The 21,189-nt window shown below is 40.3% G+C and overlaps 1 long non-coding RNA gene across 3 annotated transcripts; it reads left to right on the plus strand.

Moving 5' to 3' along the window:
- The first annotated feature begins 611 nt into the window (after window positions 1–611).
- LOC138946008 (uncharacterized) lies at window positions 612–10,777 on the plus strand. Of its 3 annotated transcripts, none has more exons than XR_011449157.1 (7): window positions 612–1,086; window positions 1,426–1,598; window positions 2,243–2,418; window positions 3,035–3,241; window positions 4,542–4,650; window positions 5,587–5,698; window positions 7,941–10,777. It is a non-coding gene; the product is annotated as an uncharacterized lncRNA (long non-coding RNA). The 3 variants fall into 3 exon arrangements; XR_011449156.1 differs by having other exon boundaries at window positions 622–1,086; window positions 3,127–3,241; XR_011449158.1 differs by lacking the exon at window positions 2,243–2,418 and having other exon boundaries at window positions 620–1,086; window positions 3,127–3,241.
- Window positions 10,778–21,189: the final 10,412 nt, after the last annotated feature.

A 21,189-nucleotide genomic window follows, 5' to 3' on the forward strand; every position in this document is an offset into this window, starting at 1 on the left:
CCCCCCCCCCCCTAGCCTAAACATGTACCTCACTTATTTAAAACATTTTTTATTATTGTTTATTTTATGCCGTTTCATGCAAGGAGCGACCATTTTCCTATCTCAGAATATGACCTACCCATCAGCTTCAGGGGGCAAAGCCCCCTGACCCCCACAAGGGGCTCTGCCCCTTGACACCGCCAGGGAGAACATCCCCCTGGACCACCACTGGCAACCCCCCCCCCCCTCTCTCCTCTTTGCCTAGTCCACCCTGCCTTGGAACATATACAGAGAATAATTGTAAACGTAAGCAAAAGACTGCACACCCCCACACACACACGCACGCACACGCACATGCCGCACTCACGCCCACACGCATGCACACACACAAACCGCTGACATTCGCTTACCGAAACACACACACACACACACACACACACACACACACACACACTCACACACACACACATATATATACCCCCACATCCCCCACACACACACATCCCCCATACACACACATACTGCGTAAACTCACACACCGTCACACACACACACACACACACACACACTTGTGTGCGTTGCTTATCCATGCACATGCTAAAATGAACAGAGCAGTACCTAAAAGGAACTGTAACTCATACAATTGAATAGCTAGTAAAAACATTTAAGTTTTGGTTGAGTATATATATACATAAAATATTGGACTAGCAAAGTCATCAAACACAAGACCAAACAAAAACAAAAACAAACTGAGCCGGCTACTTTCGATACGAAGAAAGGGTTAGCATGCGAGAGTTATGTCCCTTTAAAATCGAAGAGGAGACCACTCCGAAGTAAATCAAGGGACAGCACTAGTAACTGATTTTCAACGAACGAACTTCAACTCACAAGAAAGAGTTTGCACCAGGGAGATTGGAAAAAAGCGGGCTACAACATCACGAAAGGAACCCACCAAGAGAGTGTAACCATAATTCAGAGAGCAGAAGATGGATCTGGACTGAGAAGTAAGCCTTCAAGAGTTTTCCACGTAATCGTATCCAGATTCGCTCAGGAGTTATCGAGTGATTTGCAACTGTAACTGCCAAGTCATCGACTATCGAGTGAGGAGTACGTATAATTATTCTTTACAGCTCCCACAACTCTTTTTCACTATCACTGTCACTACCCGTATCCGACTATTTTTGAGATTTGCAAAGTTTATACCATTGTGAGAATCTGAATCTGATACAATTACAGTGACCATTGGGCCGTCTGGTTGGTTTTTTTCTCTTTGAGTTTGAGTTTGATGTTTTTACTTTGAGTTTTACTTGTTTGTTGATTCTATCTGGATCTGGCTGCCCCACGTATAGCGGTGTTCGTGGGGAGTACGTGACAGAAGCGGACTATTTCGTTAACTGTTTACTTGTAAATTCCCATTTTGAAAACATGTATACATGACTTTTTCAGATTAAAAATCTGTCGGCAATGTGGAAAAGAGGTTGAACTGGTAACAGGAACAGTGAGCTGGTTGATCAACTTGATGGCATGGCTGTACCAAATCATTCAATTGGAACGGAACCGACAAAAACACCAATGTTTCCATTCTTCTTTGTGCTGAAAGTTTACACTGACAGGGACAAGTAAGTGACATTTTAAACTCTTGTCTTAAAGTCATATGTACTCAATGACTATACACGCTAATTGCGTTACCAACAGCTGGAGACATGCTAAATTAAGTTCCCTGCAAGATATTGTGGTCTAGGACCCCTTAAATGTTGAGATATTTGAATTTTTATTTTGATCTAGATCGTCCTATTTATAGATTTGCCAACAGAGGGAACGTTGACGCAAGGGAAATAACTCCGTGTCTTTGTTGACATCCTCACTTTTTCAGAGGCTAGAACAATCTGTAATGCATGTATATGGTCCGCGCATGGCGACATATCGTCATTACATGGTCTTATGGTGCGTTTGACATCGATTATGGGCAAACTATAAAAACTATAACACACACACACACACACACACACACACACACACACTGACACACACACACACTGACACACACACACATATTTAAACATCAAGTTTTTCTGTTCACTTTCAGTGATGGACGGCCTATCTGGTGGCCTGTAATTATTCCAGTGTCTTGGGGGCACAAGAGGCAAAACTGTTTGATGTTACTTTTTGTGTTTTTATTTCTGCATGCTTTATTTGGATTACTAGAAAACCTCTTTTTATTCCTTTGTGCAAATCTATTTGACCTTTATTCTTTTACTTTTAGTGAAAAACAAAACTGCCTGAGTTGGTGGGGAAGCTTCTGGACTCCAGGTAAAAAAAAACAGTCGGCAGGGTGATGACAGATGGCTGTACCAATGAGTCATTCAGATAGAAAAGGAAGCAGACACCAAGGATTCCATTCTCTGTGCTGAAATTGTGAAAAGTTGTACTCTTTAACCAGTAAGTAAATTATTAACAACAAATTATAAAATTTCATTTCAAATTTAATGTAATTTGCAATACGGTACTAGCATTAGCTGAATTTGGTATTTATGATCCACTTTTGTGTAATGTTTGCAACACACACACATACATTCAAATATAAACTGCGTCTGAATCAGTGATGGACATTTCTTGTTTGATTCACTGTCTTGGAGTTTGATCAAATTTTCAAACAAATTTTGCTTTTCTTGGGTGTGTGTTTGTTTTTGTTTAGCCCTTAATTGTGATGCACAGACAGACACACACACTTAAAGACACACTCACTTTTAGGACCTTGCTTTTTTCATATTTTCTGTGAATAACCTTTGTGAATCATCAATCAACGGCCTTTTTAAGACACCCAGGGGTCCTTTTTAAGGCCTATTTTTCTCAGATATTTTGAGGTCTAACAAGGGGAGTTCCACTGTATGAGCAAGCCTTAGTTCTATGTTTAAGTATAACAATGGGTGAAGTGCATCTGACTTTATATTTGTCATATCATTTTAAAAGCCCCTAAAAAGTTTTGTTGATCATCATTATAAAAATACAGTCATGAAATTTCTGGCTGGATACTCAGTCCTCTCTTGTGTTACAGATGCTGTGAAGCGACAGGAGGTGCTCCTTCAGCAGATAAGGACAACAACAAAGAGTTTTGTATCACTTTATGGAACTTGTTATATCTTTCAGGGTCCTAAATGGAGGGTTTCACTGGAGCAGTGACTGTTGGACAACAAGTGCAGGGTGTGTTTGGACCTCCTGGATCAACATGTGTGCAGAACTGCTTAGGGCTTGAACTTCATGGGTGTGTGTAGGAAATTTCATATTAGATTTTGATATTAACATATTCCTGTGGTGCTATATAATTTAAATTATATGAGTAAATGAATATGTCTGTATGAATGTACGTATTTGCTGTGTCATTGTGGCATAGATATATAGACCTATAGCAATAACAAGACATACATGCTGTGAATATATGCTTTTATGTTCTCCTTGTACAAATCTGAATTAACTGAAATTTTTCTTAATGGCCAAGCACAGCCAGCTCTTTTCGACCTTTACATAGGGCCACAGTCAGAGATTGTAGAGTACACAGAGACCATTCATACTTCTTTGCGCTAAGGTAGGACTGCAGGTTATGTTTTTATCACGGCTTTGTCAACATACTGTCATTTCTGTCCGGCTGACAGTGCTGCAAACATTCATTGGATTGAAAATGTGTTTGTTATTGTTTGTGAACATCCTTTTTTAAAAGACCTGGAAAAAAGCCCCAGAACAGATTATATAATACATAATAATATGTAATTGAATTTAAATTTTCTTTTCAAATCAGTGTCTTTTTACTCCCGCAGTGGGGCACTGCGGTTATGAAATTAAAGGCCCCTCCTGTTTTTGGAACCGCAGGAGCTTTCTAGTTTGCTGTTAGGTAGATTTTTGGTTCCTCTTTCCTGTCATGCTCTTTTTCTTCATGAATTCTTTTCCTTTTTCTGCCTTCTTGCTCATTCACCTGTATTTTTTCCAAAAATCTCTTCTCTTGCCGCTTGTCTCGCGATTCATGTATAGTTTAATCTGTTAGTGTTCTGATGTAAGTCCAGCAGTAGATAGGTTAAGCCTATTTTAACATACTGGAAACTGGTAATCTTCCAGTAGGTATTAATTTAGTTTTACTAAAGCCTGCTGGGACACAAGTAATGGGTTAGTGCATTTGTAAACAGGAATCGCTTGACAAGTGGCCCCCTTCATCCCCCCCTTCCTCGTCCTGATATGGCTCTGCGTAGTCGGCTGGACGTTAAGCAACAAATAAACAAACAAACAAGTGTCTTTTTACAAACTAGCCTTTGTTATTTTTGTGAGTTTAAGTCAGATATCAACACATACTGAATGCATAGTTCAGTCTTAGAGTGGGAGAATGTTTGAGGCATAAATTGCTTTTGACAACAACAAAAGTTCCCGGTTGAATCGAGAAGCTCCCCCAAAATAATTTTATTACACATGCCTAAAGCCAGCATAGTGCAAGCAGATTTATTTGTGTATGTGCTTGTATGTACAAAGACAGATAATTTGTACAAGTGTTGGCTCTTCATTTTTAATTATTTTTTCAGGATCCTTGGGGGGTTCCACTATATCTGTGACTTTAGGACAACATATCGAGTTCTGGTGGTTTTTTGACCTAATGGATCAACATATGTGCAGACCTGCTGAGTGCTTGAGGTAAATTGGTGCATTTAGATATATATTGTTTTGCCTACCTGAGAGATACCACCCATGTGTCATGATGTGATAAATGAACCATCTCTTCACAGGCGTGTCTATCATGTAAATGAGGTTGGTTCAAACAACATGTCTGTCAGGGATGTCATTTTCCATTGCTTATGCAAAATCTCCGAGACAAACTTCATTCTCAAAACACTCGCGAGAAAATGGCAAGCCCAAACGTGTTACGAGAATGACTTTGCATCTGTGACTTTGTAATCATGAGCAGTGGAATATATAAGGTCCCTGCCAGACCAGCTTGCCATGACCTCAATGATATGCCCATATGTGCGTGTATGGTTTAGTTACTACATGGGTTATCTCTCCGGTACATAGGAATTGAAAACAGAATACTTCATGGCTTGCTGTGTGGCACCAGATTTACACTTACTGCTTTTCAAATATTGAAATATTCACGACGGGCGCATTGTACACGCAAGCACAAGACCAAGTGCGCACGGAAAAGATCCTGTAAACCATGTGGGAGTTCGGTGGGTTATAGAAACACGAAAGTACCCAGCATGCCTCCCCCGAAATTGGCATATGCTGCCTGAATGGCGGCCATACACGTAAAAATCCACATGAGTGAACGTGGGAGTCTTAAGCCCATGAACGAAGAAACAGAAGAAGAAAAAATATTCACTTTTACTTGTGTAAACCCAGTAACACACAGTAGACTATGTAGTGTTCTCTATTTGTATCATTGAAACGCTTCTGTCCCGTCAATCACACTTTAAATTGCCTTATATTTTGGATGACATATGCCACCCCTTTGGTATTCCACTGATAATAGTTTAATGTTTTAGCTAAATAGTTTCAGCTAATCGCTATGGAGTATGCAAACACTGGAATTATATGCGATGAAACACTCAAGCCGCTTTCTCTTGCTTATAGCTGAGAGCAGCACTGTAGCTCAGTGACTGTCGGGTGGAGGATCCAATTCTGCCTGTTTCCGACATAATGGATCAACATGAGTGCAGACCTGCTGAGCGCCTTATCTTCTTGGGTGTGTATAGATGTATATACATTAAAGGCACAGTAAGCCTCCCGTAAACCATCACAGAGCTCCCCGAGCGTCTACATACAGTACAAGCATACTTCCATTTGAACGCTCACCGAACGGGAACATCCTGGCTGCTTTCTGTCGAGCGTGAAACATTTTCAAAGAATTTATTTTCGTGGACTTGGTCCTCTACAACAATGGCGCCTCGTTTTGGTGCTGGACGGCTGTTATGAATATTCAATACCGGAAATCACGCCCGGACAGTAAGCCTCCCGTAAACCATCACAGATACTGTCAGGCTTTTACACACAGTACAAACACCCTTCCATTTGAACGCTCACCAAACGGGAATATCCTAGGTGCCCTACGTAAAGAGCGAGCAATTTTTAAAGAATTAATTTTGCCGATTGAACTCAGGTCAAAAATGAGTTACTTCCCTTCGGGTCTCATTCTATCGATGTAAACTGGCGATAGCCGTGGATCGATGATTATCAGAATGTTTTTGGACCGTGGTGCGTTTTTGCGCTAGACCTAACTTTTAAAATCTAAATAATAAATTGACAGCTTGTCACACAAACATTCTTTAATCATAAAAGAATTCTTTTTTTATCAAGACAAGATCAGTACAATTCGAAGTTGTGAAAGTTTGAAAAAAGAAAAGCCCGGAAGCAGGGTCACGCAAGGGTCGTAGCAGACGGCGGTTTATGCATATACATGTATCACCGTTCCTCTCAACAGTCAAAAACCATCGCTAGAGTTTTTGTGAACCACAGCCGTTTGTTTCGTGCATAAAAACGTGCTATTGTAGATAAGCTCACATGGAGTCGCATTCAAATGACTATCTGACGACTACATTGTGAAACAAGAAGGGCAAAGCCCATACGACTCAGATGCTTGACCTTGCCCTTTACATGACCTTGACGTCAAATAACTAAACCTAGCAATGACATCATACACTAAGAACTGCTTTACACATTTTTCCTACCAAAATACATGTGACCTTGACCCAAGGTCAATGTCATCCAAGGTCATGCAACACAAAGCTGTTAATTCAAGACATAGGAAGTACAATGGTGCTTATTGGCTCTTTCTACCATGAGATATGGTCACTTTTAGTGGTTCACTACCTTATTTTGGTCACATTTCATAAGGGTCAAAGTGACCTTGACCTTGATCATATGTGACCAAATGTGTCTCATGATAAAAGCATAACATGTGCCCCAAATAACTTTTAAGTTTGAAACAGTTATCTTCCATAGTTCAGGGTCAAGGTCACTTCAAAATATGTATACAATCCAACTTTGAAGAGCTCCTGTGACCTTGACCTTGAAGCAAGGTAAACCAAACTGGTATCAAAAGATGTGGCTTACTTTGCCCTATATATCATATATAGGTGAGGTATTCAATCTCAAAAACTTCAGAGAAAATGGGAAAAATGAGAAAAATAGCTGTTTTTTAGACAACATTTATGGCCCCTGCGACCTTGACCTTGAAGCAAGGTCAAGATGCTATGTATGTTTTTTGGGGCCTTGTCATCATACACCATCTTGCCAAATTTGGTACTAATAAACTGAATAGTGTCCAAGAAATATCCAACGTTAAAGTTTTCCGGACGTCCGGACGGACGACTCGGGTGAGTACATAGACTCACTTTTGCTTCGCATGTGAGTCAAAAAGGGAAACTGGATCAGACTGGTTCACGATGGCTCAGGGGTAAGATAAACCACGCAAAAATAAATTATTTGAAAATAGTTCGCTCTTTATGGAGGGCACCTAGGATGTTCTCAATCGGTGAGTGTTTAAATGAAAGGGTGTTTGTACTGTAGTCTGTGTGTAAAAGCCTGACCGTATCTGTGATGGTTTACGGGAGGCTTACTGTGCCTTCAATTGTATTCATAAATTCACACACACACACACACACACACACACACACACACACACACACACACACACACACACACACACACACATACTGACAAAGACATTCATGCCTGCACACACGCAAGCACAATCATACACGCACCAGCACGTTTCAAACCCCCACCACCGTCTCAGTCGGTGCAGCTGTTTCGGAGCCTTTAGTCATCATGATACACACAGAGACGGACACAACTTTTAAAAGTTAGATATATATGCACTAAAAGCCACGGCACTTTAAGTTAGGTTTCATTATCATTCTCTTAAAGTTTGGCCCTCTTTGCTTCAGTCTGCATGCTTTCTCAGTCATACTGCTGTGTCATTGCAGGTTTCATTCCATGCTCTGGTGTGGGTGTCATAAGCAAGAGAGCCTCCTGTTCACTTCCAGCAGATGACTGCATGGTGAAGGACCTTGATACCACTTACAGACGTCAAAGCAGCTAGCTAGATGCCATTGGAGAACAACCAAAACTATTCAGCGGGTGCCATCGGCGAACATGAATACAAGTTACAGAACAGGAAAGCAGATATCACTGGCAAAGGGAACCGGACAGCAGCTACAATAAACTTAATCAGATGCCTGTAGCAAATAATCTGGACACCAATCACAAATCAAACAGATGTGGAGGACAGAGAACATTTCATGTGATTATTGCCACATATATAACCCTGTTTTGAAAAAAAGGGACATAACGCCACACTATATACTTTCTGGTTGCATGCTGAAAACTCTCCATTGGACATTTAGTGAGTTTTGACTCACCAGGTCAGGAGAATGTCACTGATGGGGAGCATAATTAGGCTGACTTACAATGGGTAGACAGAATTGAACATTGTTGTTTTCTTGGATGGTTTTCGGGATAGACTTTACAAAGTTAACATACTGCTATGGTTTGATCAATTTCAAACATGACCACATTTGGCATTTTTTCAAAACCACATTTTTGACAAATATCAAGGGTGTGTTGCGAAAGCATGTGTTCTTATTTTTCTGAAATGTTTTGAAAGCTAGATTTTTGATACTTTACAGGCTATTGAAGTTGGATGACCTGTAGATGTGACCCATGTAAAATTGACCCTCATAAACTTTTAAGTTCACAGAAAATAATAATAATAACAGAGAAATGGTATTATTTTGAATGTGTTTGAAGCAAGATCGTTGTAACTCAATAACCCCCCGCGGGTTAGGGGGAAGAATCTACCCGATGCTCCCCAGCATGTCGTAAGAGGCGACTAACGGATTCTGTTTCTCCTTTTACCCTTGTTAAAGGCATATGTACGCGCTCCCGTGTTTACAAAGTGTAGTTTGCCCATAATCGATGTCAAACGCACCATAAGACCATGTAATGACGATATGTCGCCATGCGCGGACCATATACATGCATTACAGCTTGTTCTAGCCTCTGAAAAAGTGAGGATGTCAACAAAGACGCGGAGTTATTTCCCTTGCGTCAACGTTCCCTCTGTTGGCAAATCTATAAATAGGACGATCTAGATCAAAATAAAAATTCAAATATCTCAACATTTAAGGGGTCCTAGACCACAATATCTTGCAGGGAACTTAATTTAGCATGTCTCCAGCTGTTGGTAAAGCAATTAGCGTGTATAGTCATCGAGTACATATGGTTTTAAGTGTTTCTTGTATAGAATATAGTCAATTTTTGTAAAGATTTTAGTCAAGCAGTATGTAAGAAATGTTAAGTCCTTTGTACTGGAAACTTGCATTCTCCCAGTAAGGTCATATATTGTACTACGTTGCAAGCCCCTAGAGCAAATTTTTGATTAGTGCTTTTGTGAACAAGAAACAATTGACAAGTGGCTCTATCCCATCTCCCCCCTTTCCCCATCGCGATATAACCTTGAATGGTTGAAAACGACGTTAAACACCAAATAAAGAAAGAAAGTAACTCAATAACTTTATCTGTGTAAGGTCACACACATACAGGGTTAGATGACATCAAGTCAGCTTGATAGTTTGCATTATTCAAGTTCAGATTGGGGTAGAGTTCCGGTCAATAATAGGGACAATCATTGTCTCCTTTGATTGTTCACAGAGTTTTCATGTACTGATGTAGGCATGGTCACTTTCAAAGCTAATCATAGAAATTTAACTTGGCTGTAGGGGAGATAATTTTGATAAAATATGTGTTGTGCTAAAGATGAATTCCCACAAAGAAGAGTGCTACTGCTATAATAAATCTGTTTCGTGCATTTTATTGAGTCACTTGAGAAAAAGTGACTCTATGTAATCGGTCAGTGTTAGTCTGTCCGGCCGGCCGGCCGGCCGTCCGTAGACACCACCTTAACGTTGGACTTTTCTCGGAAACTATCAAAGCGATCCGGCTCATATTTTGTTTAGTCGTGACCTCCAATGACCTCTACACTTTAACGATGGTTTCGTTGACCTTTGACCTTTTTCAAGGTCACAGGTCAGCGTCAAAGGAAAAATTAGACATTTTATATCTTTGACAAAGTTCATCGGATGTGATTGAAACTTTGTAGGATTATTCTTTACATCAAAGTATTTACATCTGTAGCCTTTTACGAACGTTATCAGAAAAACAAGGGAGATAACTAGCCTTTTCTGTTCGGCAACACACAACTTAACGTTGGGCTTTTCTCGGAAACTATAAAAGTGACCGGGCTCAAATTTTATGTGAACGTGACTCCCAGTGACCTCTACACTTTGACGTCTGCTTTGGTGACCTTTGACCTTTTTCAAGGTCACAGGTATGTCTTGAAGGAAAAAAATTGAAATATCATATCTCTGAAACTATTCATCGGATTTGATTCAAACTTTATAGGATTATTCTTTACATCAAATTATTTACATCTGTATTGTGTTGTGAATAGCAATTTCTTCCTGTCCATCTGATGCCTCATATAATATTCAGAACTGCGAAAGTGACTCGATCGAGCGTTTGCTCTTCTTGTTGTTACTTGTTCTGGTTATAAACAGGGTGATAAAAAATTGCATTAAAACTGTTTCTGCATTGGGACATTTACCAAAAATCAACAGCTTGGTTACTCACTGTGCAAGATGGACACCTTTTTTAAAATTATTATTTAATTGTCTTTTACATGTTAGTGGATATTTTAAAATGTTCTTACATAAGTTTGACTATTAATGCTCTGCCGAAAAATAAAAATAAAATTTAAAACATGTGATGAACCTTTACTTTCCTACCAAATGTGACAGATTGACAGCAGCGAGTGGCCTGATCGTGCACACACACATTCAATTCACACAACACAATTGATTCAGCAAAAATTGGGGCCACATTTACATCCAGTGTAATTTTTAAGGCTATGGTACTTTTTCAAGAAAGTACTGCAGTATACTATAGTAAACTACAGTAAAAGTACTATAGTACAAAATATACAGCAACAAAAGTACCACACTGTACTATAGTAAACTATAGTGAAAGTACTATAGTACAAATCTACCATGCCAAAAGTACCACGCTGTACTATAGTAAACTATAGTACAAGTACTATAGTACAAATGTACTATGACCAAAATACCACGCTGTACTACATTTTACTCTAGTAAACTATAGTACATGTACTCTAGTAAACTAGAGTTTACTATAGTAAACTATAGTTTACTAGAGTACATTTTTGCAAAAAAGTGACCAAAATACTATAGTACATTTAACTGTACTATAGTTTACTATAGTACATGTACCACAATGTACTATAGTACACACTAATGTATTGTACTATGGTACTTTTTGTACTATAGTTTACTATAGTACTAGTACTACAGTAAACTATGGTACACCATAGTACAATTCAATGTACCATAGTACTTGTACTATAGTAAACTATAGTATACCATAGTACAATTCAATGTACCATAGTACTTGTACTATAGTAAACTATAGTATACCATAGTACTTTTACTATAGTATACTATAGTACATAGTGTGGTACTTTTTTACTTGGGAAACTTCTGTGAAATTAGCTGACACGTTATATCTTTTCATCTCTCTCATGTCGCCTTGCGACTATAAGGAAAAGTGAGGTACGAAGATTTATCATGAAAACACACACACAGACACAGACTCACACACACGCACACACACACACACACACACACACACACACACACACACACGAACGCAAGCTCACAGACACACATATACACACACACACACACACACACACACACACACACACACACACACACACACACAACACACACACACACACAATTAGTAAAAACTTAACTGAATGTAACACTCCAGCGACCCACCTGCCAGTCGGCGAAGAGAACGTGAGCATACAGTGTAACCCCTCGAAAAGTCTGAGAGAATCAGGTCTTAAAAAAGAGGTAGCCTTGCTTAAAATGAAGGAAAATGTACAGAGGTTATAAACAGGACCTCTGCGAAAGCAAGGCTTGGAAAGGGAAACGTCTTTTATCGGGGTAGGGTGGATTGGTGGGTTGGGTGGGTTGGGTTTGGGGCTTACGAGGGAATTCCGCTGTATGGAAAAAGCGGCTATGAGCACTTTTTCACTGGATCATGTTTGTTGGGGGTGAGGAGGGTGAGGGGGGGGGGGTAGTTTTTATCGTAACCAGAGATAACGTGTAACGTTCATGTGAGACGAAACAGATGTTAAGGTAGACAGCACAAACTGTGTTCATTATTGCACGATGTCTGCTCTATTCTTGTTTTCCGCCCTTTTGCTTATGATTGCTAGCTTTGCAGCTTTGAGCAGAAGCGCCCCCTTAATCGGTGAGTAAACAAACACACGGTTGAGTTGCGCATATACATCTACATTGTTTTCTTTCAAAGGAAACCCTGTCTTCGAAATCAATGACGGTTCGATGTTGTTGTTATGGTTGTTGTTGTTGTTGTTGTTGTTGTTGTTGTTGTTGATTAGACCTCTTTGAACAAAGAAGGTGACTCTCATCTAAATAGCAACATTACATGTACAAGCGTCATTCCGCCATTAAGGCGTCCTTACCCCCTCTTTGAGAGATTTGGAAATGAAGCATTCCAGTAAAGGGATGTATGCGGCCACTATGTGAGGAGTTCACCACTGAAGTAGAGGACCAAATAGGATCACTGCTGATCATACGCGACACGACAAAAATATGTAGCACCTGCTTAATTTCAGACATACCAATACTTCGCCAATACAATATGCCACTAAACACAGCAAAGTGCTCACTGATATATCTCATTTGAGACTTTGTGCACGTATTGCTGTATGTTTCTTACATAATGGAATCAAGGCAATTCAACCTCTATGATTGTTGCAGCTTGGATGCTAATTAGATCTTCATAATGTCTACGTAGAAAGAAAGCGGAGTGACACTCCTCGGCAAGGTCTTTTCTTAAATCACTTCTTCTTCTTCTCATTAAAAAAAAAAGAGTCTGTTTTAATACATATTTTACATGTGCAAACGACGGGTGTCCACAGCTAAGAAAATGTTTGGGGGCATGAAGGAATTGCAAGTGGTTTCGTGCGTTGGCGTACGTGGTAAAGGGAACGATTTGCTGGCCAATTTAGTAGTTTTTACAAAGGCAACATTAATACACCACAAGAACAGTTATCTAACTTGAAAACTGGCACTATTCCGCTTACCAGAAAACGAAATAGGCCTACCAAATGATAGGCCTACAAGCCCGTGAACTAAAGTGCTAGAAAACAGATCCCAACAAATGCTGACCTCGAGGGGATCACGACACCCCATTCCTCCATGCCAATGGGGATAAGAAGAAACTGAAAGACAGTACAATACAAGAAATTCAGTTGATCCCAGGATCAACACGGGCCGAAACATTGACAATATCAAAGAAACAGGAAGTTGTACACCTGTTGGTACAGGTAAACAAAATAATAGTGTTGATGTGTCCTGTTAAATTGTCTTTTCGGCGTTTGTACATACATGGGAGATAACAACTATCGCAATATCAAGGAAGAAGATTGTTGTGAAAGTAATGCAATAATGAATAAGAGCTCAATAATGAATAAGACCTATTGGCTTAACAGAAAGGAAGAAGGCTACTCTACCTTTATGGAAGTGATGCAATAATACTGGTATTGGTGACAGAAATATGTTTTCCACCAAGAAACCGATCGATCAACCAAGGAACCAAAAGACAGAGCGAGCGATAGACGTTGCAACAGGTAGGAATGGTATTGTTTTTGGTCTGAATGAGCGTCATACAGTGGCATGTCACAGTGTAGAAGGGAAAGTAGTAAAAGTAGTTATAAATAGAAATGAATGAAATCAAAGTGTATGATGCAAATAACTTTATTTAAAATTATCACTGAGTCACAAAATAATAAAGCAAGAAAGAATACAGTGTTAGTGAAACTGTTGTAAATGGCAAAATGCTGTTGCCATGAATACACATTTGAATGCTAGTAATGTAGCACCAATATATGACCCATTGTCACACTTAAACGAAGCTCTGGCTGACTTTGTTGAGGATGTGGCCAGGTTTCCTGGGAGGGCAGTAGTCAATGTAAAAGACTATTTCTTTGAAAAATGGAAGTAGACTTGATCCGACAACATTTGTGTTGGCCATTGTACCAATCATGAAGTACACGATTTTTTGCAGTCACTGTCTTTTCCCCAGTAAATTTTCGAGTCAGGCGGACCTTTGACCCAGTACATTTCCCGGTAACAGCCATGCAATTCCAGGAAGCGCTGTTGTGTTGAGGCCTTGTTAAGGTTAATTTTTGTCCAAAAAATACTTGTTGAAGTTATTATTATTATTATTATTATTATTATTATTATTATTATTATTATTATTATTATTATCATATTATGTTGAAGTAACACGCCGTACAAGCCGTTACGCTGAATGCGTGGAGGTGTCGGGGGCGGGGGGAGGGGGGGGGGGGGGGTGGAGAGAGAGTTGACTCTGATATCTATGAGGCCCTGTAAGCGTTACAGACGGTTTCGGTTTCGGTTTCGAAGGAAGGGAGACAAACCACAGCACGTCTTCCACAGGTTGATTTCTTCCCTTCTAGTGCAGGAATAAAAAATATTCATACGCAAATTGTTAGCAGATGTTAAGATTTTAAGTACAACAATGTTAAAATAGATGAATTTTTTCACATAAAAAATACACATGTTATTGTTTGTTTGAAAGACCCTGGTAAAAATAGACAACAAACTTTCAAGTTTGAAAAGAAAGTACTTTTTGTGTTGTCCGTTTGTGATAAAGTTCACCTGTGCTCTACAATGTCTCCCAAACTGACGACTATATTTTGTACTCATTTACATTGTACAGTGAAGGGTTCGACAGTGGTAGTCTATGAACTCATACACATGTTTTTGTTAGAATTCAAATTCTTGTGACACACTTCTTCTTGTTCATTTCCTGTGCCTGTGATTTGTTTGAGCACATTGTGAGGTATTTGACCACAGACTACAAACGGAAACAAAGAACGAAAAACAAAAATAAAAACATGCACCAGCAATCACAGTCTAGTGCCCTCCAAAGAACACTCTGTTGCGGATCCTGGTCTGTTGCGTACTCGGAGGGTACGAAGACCTCACCTTTTACGTTATAAATCAGAACAAGAATGAATTTTGTTTCTAAAAAAAATTCTATCACACCACTATTGCAGATTCATGCACACAACACACAAGACGTATTTGTAAATTTATAGATTCAACTTTTTATTTATTTGCTTGTTCCAAGGTCGCCGGATTATTCTTCATTTTTGTATCGTTCTTATATCCTGGATCTAAAAGTCACTCATCTTGAAAATACGAAGTGATGATGTAGACGGTCGGAACGTCGTGTGGCCCAGGCTGGTTATTGTCGAACGGTTATTGATGATCAGGAAAACATCGGACGAAGTTGGAGGGTTGATCGTAGAAAACTCGTCCCTCGGATCTCGAACTGGAAACTCGTAGTCGTAACTCGAAACACCAACATATCGAGAAAAGATTCCATCACCCTAACGGTTACCGGCTACCGCTGTCGCTTGCTGCCATCTGTCTGGTCGCCCCATGAAAGACAGGGTGTCTCCGCTGTGGAAGTCTTTGCCAACTTCGTTCGCCCTTGGCGATGTTTTTTACTTCTAGGCATAGGCATAGAACGGTGCCGTTGTGGTTCTTTCATGCTTTCGCCCCTTCTCTTCCACTTTCCGTTGCTTTTCCTTTTCGATCGTTATTCTTTTCTCTCTCTGCGCAGACTCCTTAATCGCTAACCGAAACTCATCTTTGCGTTGTTAGCTAACCTAGACCAATGGTAACTCTTGTCTATTCGCGAAAATAGCGATCAAGAATTTCGTCCCTAATAATAACCTCATTTATTATCTAACTCCTTATGTTCCCAATACTAATGAACAAAGTAAACTAACGATCACATCGAAAGTAAAAGAATAAGCTTTGAAGGAAACTCCTTCAAGAAATACGACAACTCCTTGACGACAAACAAAATGACGTCAACTGAGAGCGAAACTTTGACGTAATTATACTTCGGTTTTCCCGACAATTCATAGGCACTTGCTGCATCACCCAATTAAATAAACCATAGGTGCCTGACGGTGCTCGGTATTTGTATGGACCTGAATAGCTTGCGTACATTTTCGCAACACACTCGCTGGGGAAAATCAAATTACAAAACTTCGAAAGCACTCACGAGAAACGCGCAAATTCGCAATCACTCCTAGTTTTTATAAAAAAAAACCGCTGGCGCTGGACCCGAGTACTCTTCAGACTGGCTCGCTCCCCCAGTATGAAAGTTTTTGTCTTGTGCACGTGGATTTAAATTTTTTTTAATTTATTTTACACAATTAAAAAAATTATTAGAGTAAAATAAAACATTAAAACGTTAATAATAAACAAAAGTAAACAAGAATTTAAAAAAAAAAAATAGACCGCCCATGCCGGGAATCGAACCCGGATCACTTTGGCCATAGACGAATCGCTTTCCACCCGGATCACTTGGAATAAAAAAATAAAAAATTATTTATTTATTTTACACAATTAAAAAATTATTGGTTTAAACATAAGTTTATTTTAACAAAGGTTACAATCATGACATGTATACAAAGTTCACAGAAACAACAACAAGCTAGAAGCTTATAGTGGTGTTCCTGCATGACAGTACAACATAAGGCGGTAACGGCTGAAAAATTTGTCTCAATAAACCAAATCTATTAATAACGTAATGAACGTTGCATAATGATGATAAAGAAAGACAGTAAAGGAAGGAAGGAGGGAAAGAAGATGAATAAAAGAAGAGGGATGGGTAGGAGATGTGCAGAAGTTAAAGTTGCTGTCCGGCTTGTAGAGCATTTATTCTGATTTACCCAAAGCGGCCTGAACGTTTAATGAACGAGTGTACGGTGGAAAAAATTTTCCTGTTCAAATCTGTGGAATACTGTCTGTCTCCGTTTAAAAGGTGGGGGAGGTAAATTCTGTGATTGGGGAGGGTACAGTTTAAATGAAAAGCAAGCAAACATGAAAAGAAAATTGAATGAAAATTGTACATCAAAACAAAAATCAGTTTTAGAATACATATATAATATTTATGGTGTTAGCGAGTAAGAGATAGGGAGGGAGAGAGGGAGGGAGGGAGAGAGTGAGAGAGAGAGGGGGAGGGGGAGAGAGAGAGAGAGAGAGAGAGAGAGAGAGAGAGAGAGAGAGAGAGAGAGAGAGAGAGAGAGAGAGAGAGAGAGAGAGAGAGAGAGAGAGAGAGAGAGAGACGAAAAGACGTATCGATTTTGTTTTCACTTTACATGTTTATCTGTTCGAAACGGCCGGACTGTCCAATAAATTCCTGCACTGTTAAAAAGATTTTTTTGTTAATTTTTGTTTGCAAGGAGGGGTTTCCATGAAGTAGAATATCTGTGTGTATGAAGTTGTTGGTTAGTTTGTTGATTGTGTTGTTTCTTGCAGCTAAGTGTAAACGGCATTCTAGTAAGAAGTGTGTTGCAGTTTCTGTTCCATCACCACAGTCGCATACGCTATTTTCCGCAAGGTGTCGCTCAACTAAGTCTTTCTTTAGATCGCTGATATTAAGTCTCATTTTTGTGTGGATTATTTGTGTTTGTCGACTGCCACTGTAGAAGTTAACGGGAATTTGTGTGTCGTCTTTTGTTAAGTAATGTTTAAATTCCCCGAGGGAGTCAGTTAACTGAATTTGTTCAGGTAGTTGGTTCCAGAGTACCGTTGTCGAAGGAAAAAAGGATGTTTTGTACGTTTCTGTTCGATGTGGGGGTATACTTCGTTCTAAGGGGCGGCGTCTGTGGTAGGGGTTGTTGGCTGCTACGAGAGGTGGGAGTGCTGCTTGTAGGTATGGGGGGGGGGGGGGGGTCTTGTCGTGAGTAATTTTATGGAACATTGTTAGTTTATGACGGTTACGCCTTTCAGATAATGATTGGAGTCCAGATTCTCCGTAAAGCTTAAAGTGACTGGTTCCGCGGACAGCTCCGATGATTGTTCGTATTGCATCTAGGTTTAACTGTTCGAGTTCATCTGTTAGGGTCTTGCTACAATTGTCCCATATTATGTCGCAATAATCAAAGTGTGGTAGAATGAAGGATTTATACATAATTTCCAATGATTTTCGGCTCAGTCTATATTTGTATGTACGCAAGCAAGCTACGAGAGTTCTGCACTTTGCAACAAGAGATTTTATATGTTCATCCCATTTACAGTTGTTTTGTATTATTATTCCTAAGTGTTTGTGATTTTGGGAACTTTCAAGGATGGTATTGCCAAAGTTTAGATCTGCGATATCAGGGTTTTTTTGTGTACAAAAGTTCACCAATTCAGTTTTTGCATGGTTAAATGCTACCTTCCATGTTTCTGCCCAATTTACAATTTTTTCAAGATCTGAGTTTAAAATTTCGGCACGGATGTTGTGATTGGCTAAAGACAAGTACATGCTAGTGTCGTCAGCAAAAAGCTTAATCGTAGATTCTATATCACGTACAATGTCGTTTACATAAATTAGGAAGAGCAAGGGTCCAAGCACTGAACCTTGAGGAACTCCCGCTACTACTGGAAGATAAGTTGATTTACTGCCTTTTAATACAACTGCTTGCTTTCGATCTGTTAGGTAGTCTGTAAACCAGTTTAATAATGGCCCATTAATTCCAGCGGCTTCGAGTTTATGCAATAAGCCCCGGTGCCAAACTCTATCGAATGCTTTGGATATATCAAAGAAGATTGCTTGGGTAGTTATTCTATTATCGAGTGATTTGCATATGTCATTGTATATTGTAAGAAGCTGGTAAACATTTGAGTCTCCAGGGATGAAACCGGACTGCGACTCTGTAATGATATTGTTTTGTGTTAAGTAGTCAAAGACATGAATTTGTATACATTTCTCTAGTGTTTTGCCAACACAGCTTAGGAGGGAGATTGGACGATAATTACTACATGTATCTTTGTTCCCCTTTTTATGAACTGGTGAAACGTGGGCTATTTTCCAAACTGACGGAAAAAGTCCTTCACGTAAAGACCGATTAAACAGTGCAGTTAGGCTGTCACAAATCACTTCGCAGCTCTCAATTAAAATTCGATTGTGGATTTCGTCTGGACCGACTGCTTTTGTTTTGTCTAGTTTGTTAATCGTATTTTTAACTTCTTCGACTGAAAGTGTGAGATTGTTTATTCTGCAAGGAAGCCTTGGTACTTCAGGAATGTCTGACATATCGTCTTCGACAATGGACTGTTGGATAAAGAAGTCGTTGAACAAGTTTGCTTTTTCTAGGTTAGTATAGTAGGTTGTTCCGTTTGACGTCAAAGGAGGAACTTCATTGGGGTTTGATCCTTTCTTTGATAAGAATGAACCCGAGTACTCTTCAGACTGGCTCGCTTCCCCAGTATGAAAGTTTTTGTCTTGTGCACGTGGATTTAAAAAAAAAAATTATTTTACACAATTAAAAAAATTATTAGAGTAAAATAAAACATTAAAACGTTCATAATAAACAATAGTAAACAAGAATTAAAAAAAAAAAGACCGCCCATGCCGGGAATCGAACCCTGATCACTTTGGCCATAGACGGACGTGCTACGACAACTTTACTAGAGTTGTGCGCCGTTGAATCACTGTGTGTATCTGTCGCTCTCTGTCTTTCAGTCTCACCGAGACCACACACTGCATTGTAGTTTCTTTGCCGAGACCAACGGCGACTTCCTGTACATACGTCACAGAAATCCCCCATGAACAAAAATTTCTCCACCTGCAAGCTACTTACCCGACGCCTAAAGACGAGCCGCTCTGGCGGCCCGTCAAAAAGTGTAGCTGTGCAACGATCAGCCGGGCCATGAAAGCCTAGGGGACGCACTAACTTATAATCAGGGGACAAAACTCAGATAGAACAATGAGGTTACCGTACTTGCTTTGGATCCCGGATGACTCAGGCATACCGAACACAGTGTGTAGTAGAACGTGTCGTCGGCGTGTCTCTTTTCCGTTCAAGGTAGAAACTTGCTACGACTGGGTGTCTCCTACTTCCAAGGTACAGACCTTGCCCAGAGCGGTTCGCCACGGGTCGCTCGCAGTGCGAATGACAAAAAGCCGTTTCTTTGGGCAGTGCAGGAAAGCGGTCGCGAAGCACTCAGCGAGCGGCTTTGGTATATGCTCGCCCACCGCCCGCCGCGTTATCCAGCCATGCGTTGCTCAGAATCACAATAGCCCGCTCAGAGAAAAGTTGCCCTGGATTGGTCTATGCAACGGGCTCACAACGAGGCTAATCGCTTCACGATGGCGACGAAGAAAGCACGATTGCTGCGAGATATGAAAAAGTTGTACTTCTTAAACTAGTAGACGATTCGGTCAGTGAAAACGTCAGAGAGAATGTAGTTATGATGGGAAATTTAGCTGGGATAGTCCCTGAACCTTGAAAAGCGGTGGATCCCTCGGGTCACGTCGAAAAGCACGCCGAGAAGATCGAAACACGCTACACGGCATCGCAGTGTAAACACCGCCGCCATCTTGGATAACGCGGCGCGCGGTGGGCGAGCATATACCAAAGCCGCTCGCCGAGTGCTTGGCGAGCGCTTTCCTGCACTGCCCTAAGAAACGGCATTTTGTCATTCGCACTGCGAGCGACCCGTGGCGAACCGCTCTGGGCAACACGTCTCAAGATGGCGGCGGTGTTTACACTGCGATGCCGTGTAGCGTGTTTCGATCTTCTCGGCGTGGTTTTCGACGTGACCCGAGGGATCCACCGCTTTTCAAGGTTCAGGGACTACCCCAGCTAAATTTCCCATCATAACTACATTAATCTCTCTGACGATTTCACTGACCGAATCGTCTACTAGTTTAAGAAGTACAACTTTTTTCATATCTCGCAGCAATCGTGCTTTCTTCGTCGCCATCGTGAAGCGATTTGCCTCGTTGTGAGCCCGTTGCATAGACCAATCCAGAGCGACTTTTCTCTGAGCGGGCTATTGTGATTCTGAGCAACGCATGGCAGAGATTTGAGTGCGGTGAGAAGGACAAACTGACACACAAACAGACAGAGTGAATCATGTACATCCCATACAGGGAGCGGTGCATGATTAAAGGCAATAACCAAGGTGTACCAAACGACGTGTAAAGTATTAAAAAGATAGTGGTAAGAAAATTGGCTAAGGGCGA

This window comes from Littorina saxatilis, linkage group LG13 (genome assembly GCF_037325665.1).
Source record: "Littorina saxatilis isolate snail1 linkage group LG13, US_GU_Lsax_2.0, whole genome shotgun sequence".
Lineage (NCBI taxonomy): Eukaryota > Metazoa > Mollusca > Gastropoda > Littorinimorpha > Littorinidae > Littorina > Littorina saxatilis.